Raw genomic sequence first — 4,160 nt, forward strand, 5'->3', positions numbered from 1 at the left:
CCCAAATAGCACACGGAGGAGGTGATGTTATGGGGTTTCCGAGCCTGAGTCATAAAGACAGCACAGCCTCTGCCTAGTCCACTGGGATGCTTGCTTTTGGAAACCTCATCTGGCCCGTAGCAAGTCCAGCTCCCCCGAGACCACCATACTGTGAGGAAGCCCAGATCCCACAGTGAGGCCGTGACAGATGCTCCAGTCACCAGCCCCAGCGGGGGCCGCCTCTGCCCCCAAACTGGCAAGGGCGATACCTTTGGATGTTTCCGGCTACCTGCTGTTGAGACAACCCATTCTGCTGAGTCTTCCCTGCTGAGGCCCAGACCCCCGGGAGCAGACACAGGCCCCCCTGCCAAGCTCGATCCCAATTCCAGACCCGCAGAACCGGTGAGCAAAATAAAATAGTGGTTTACATCACTAGGGTTGGGGGGCTTTGCCACATTGTAACACAGCAACGGGAACATCCCTTCCTTGCTCTCTCAGAGGCAGAAAAGAGTTCCCTCATCTTCTTAAGTGTAGCAGGTTACCCATGTCCTTTCTTGGGCCTGTCTCAGAGTCTCAGATTCCACCTCATGTGGCTTGTTAAGGTATTTTCCTAAACAAAGCTTCTCTCTGAGAGGTGCCCGGATGCCAGCAATTCAGATCGCAAAGCGTTTTCTCTCTGCCAAGTTTTTGAGTACTTGGCACAAAGAGATGCTCCATTAATGTTCGTTTTGAATTCCACATTCTTCTCCTTTGAACTCCCGGGGAGCTGGAAGGTGAATAGAGGCTGGGGTAAGGAAGTAACTTGAGGCTTCCAGAAATACACCAGCGGCTCCTGTTGGACCCGGCATTTGCATCGAGCAGGATCCCGAACAAAAGAACCCCTTCCAGGAAGTTTAACAAGGGACATTGAATACAGAGAATGAGGTACAATGGTGTTGGAAGAGTTGAGAAGTCTTAGATGGAGAGTTACCAGATAAAATAGAGGATTAGCAGTTAAATTTGCATTTCAGATAAACAGCGCATTTTTTTTTCTCATGTAAGTATGTCTCCTGCAATATTTGGAAATATTTATACTAAAAAGTGATTTGTTGTTTATCTGAAATGCAAATTTAACAGGGCTTCCTGGATTTTTATTTACTAATTCTGGTAAACCCTGCTCACATGGGACTCTGAGGCAACCTAAGAGTTAGCAACAGCAGGAAGCACCCCTTCCTGGGATGGCGGACAATCGAGGATGGACTGTTATCCGGGCCCAGGCTGAGACTGCCCTGTGGAGCTGGCCCGCTGGCAGGGAATGTCTGGCTGGAGCTGGGACCAGGCAGGGGACACAGCCACTGCAAAGATGCTGCCTACAGCAGAGAGAGAAATACCATAGCTTCTTCCTTCCTCCTGCCCAGCCAGAAGCCATTGGCAAGGGAGGCTGGGAAATGTAGTTTGCAGGAGTCAGCCCTCTGGGACACGGGCAGAGCAGGGCATGGTACAGTGTCCACATGATAAATTTCACCATATTTATCAAAAATATGTTAGACTTCTTTGGCCATTTCTTGAGCCCTCACAAGGTCTGTGGCACCATAATGAGCAATTCATTTGCGGTGCGTCCTTCAATCCTTAACCAAATCACGAGGAAGCTGCTTGTTCTTTTCCACATTTTACAGAGGAGGACAGTGAGGCTTGGAGATAGTAAGAAATTTGCCCCAAATCCCACACAGGAAGTATGTGGCAGGATTGGGTCTCACTACACCAGCAGGAGGTGCTGCAGCCTGTGGGAAGGTGGGGGAAGTGTGCAAGTGAGATAATCAGGCATAGCATGAATTCATCACAGACGGTTGGGTCTGGAAGGGGCGCCATCTTGATCTGCGTCCATGTGCTTCTGTGACACTATACCTGAAATGCCTTCTCCTTCTCTCTCTTCCTAAAAACATGAAGTCCATCAGTTCTTTCCTCCCAATATTCAAAATGCAGGTGTTGGCAGCCAAAAGTGGTAGGAAAAAGCAAAATGTAGCAGTTAAGAGCCACAACTCCGGAGTCAGGTGGCTGGTTCAAATCCTGGCTCTGTCATTTCCTAGTTCTGTGTCTTTGGGCAAGTTACTGAAGGTCTCTGTGCCTCTCATTCTTCATTTATAAAATGGGGCTGATGATGATGACGGTGAAGACAAGGATGATATCTGCATTACAGACAGGTTCATGCTATACATTCCTGCCTATTGCTCACTGCCCAAGGCTGCCTCTCTGTGTAACGGGCCAGCAGCAGCCCTGACCCTGGATGTGAAGGTTCAGTGAATTCATGCATGTGAAACACCGGGGCAGTGCAGGGTCCATAGTCTGCTCCTGTGAAACGTCGGCTGTTACCGTGTATATCACAGAATCAGCTGAGTGTGGGGCCCTGTGCGGAGGATTGAGGACGCGAAGCTACAAGGCCCCTCGGACTGTGTGTGGGGGGAGGCGAAGGTGGCAGGGAGCCACACCATTTTAACAAGTTGTCCTGAGTGCTAATCGAAGGCACTGTCATTAGCCCAGGGGGACAGAGCAGAGACGGGACCCATTCTGGCTGGGAAGTGAACATCAGGACTGAGGAGGAGCTGGTCTTAGAGAGAGCACAGGAAGGGCATCGGAGGTGGGAACAGCCAGGGAGGGGCACGGAGGAGGGCAGATGCGCAAGTCGGGGGAAGGGTGGGCATGCTGGAGAGAACCATCCTATCCCTAATAGGAAACCTGCCTTTGCCCATTGACCCAACTCCCAAATCCGTTCCCCCTCCCCCCACTCCCACCTCTCTCTCAGCCATCACTTTGTGGCTCCTCTGACTCCCTGCCCTCAAATGGCACTCAGACTGGTAGGACACTGTGCTCCGGAGCCTCCCAGCACAGAGTGACCCCTTCAAAATGGATCTGACCTCTGTCTGAAGCTCCGGGGCCCTGCTGGGGGCCAAGGAGGGCATGCTAGGCAATTTACACAAAGGGTCCTGGGCATCCAGACCTACTGAGCTCCTTCTCCAACGTCAGTTTTGCCTGTGAACAGAGACCTTCCAAGCCAAATCAAGCACAGCAATGCTATTTGTTGTGGGGCCTTGCTAAGTCACTTCACCTCCCTAAATGTGGAGCTGGTGGCTTCTGCTCCTGGCTGGATGCAAGGGCAGCCGGTAGCAAATAAGAGGATGGCCGCTAATAAATATGGGAAAAGTGAGAATTTGGAATACTGCACAACATTCCTGGCGACACCTGACTCTTAGCACCAGGCTCACCCCTGTTCTAGGTGGACACCCTCCTCCCCATTCTAGGCAGACTTTCCCAGGTGGGGCCACTGTGCAGAACTCCACCAACCTGAGTCTTCGGTCTTGGGAGGGTCCATCCCCTCCATCCCACCTGAGGCCACGGGCTCCGAGTCTCATAGAGGATCAGAGCAGGACAGGCCTTCGGGCATTGGTCCCCCAGACCCCTTGTTTTATCCATAGAGAGCGGGGGTCAGTGCAGGGGCAGGGTGGTCCCGCAGCTTCCCAGGGAGTCGGGAACCCTCTCTGACCTTCTGATTTCCAGTCCCCTGTCCTTCACACTGTGTTTCAATGCTTCCGTTTACCTGTCTACCTATCTACCCAACGTTTTAAAAAATGATGCCCTTTTCCATTCAGCCCGCACTGCCCCAGCCGCCCCAGCCCCCACTAGCTGCCAGGCACTGTGCTGGACACTGAGGACACAAGGAGAACCCACACACCTCTGATTAAGAGCTCCCGTGGGATGAGATGGACAGAAAGGCCAAGAAACAATTCTGATAGAATAAGCGTGTTTTTCTGAGGGTGGCTGGCTGTCCTGGGGGCCTGATGAGACGTGGGCTGGGGGTGCAAGGTGGAGAGGGGTGATGGATCCTCTAACCAAGGCTAAGAGGGTGGTGGATGACCTTCCAGTGGCCTAGAAGGCTGCTCCCCTCCCTGTCCCTGGTCCTTGTCCAGGCTGAACCAGTGCAAAAGCAGGAAAGGAGGCACCCGTGGCAGCCACAGCAAGGAGCTCGGCAGAGCCGGGGTCAGGGGCTGGCGCTGGGGTATAGCCTTTGCTGTCAAGGCTGGGACAGGGGTGGGAGCCCTGGGAAGAATCTGGCAGAGGCATCATCTCATCAGCTCTGCTTTTCCTGACACTCCCACTCAGCTGTGTCTACCAACATCAAGCTGAGGAGACTTCTACTGTCACGCAAT

The sequence above is a fragment of the Equus asinus genome, chromosome 12 (genome assembly GCF_041296235.1).
Source record: "Equus asinus isolate D_3611 breed Donkey chromosome 12, EquAss-T2T_v2, whole genome shotgun sequence".
Lineage (NCBI taxonomy): Eukaryota > Metazoa > Chordata > Mammalia > Perissodactyla > Equidae > Equus > Equus asinus.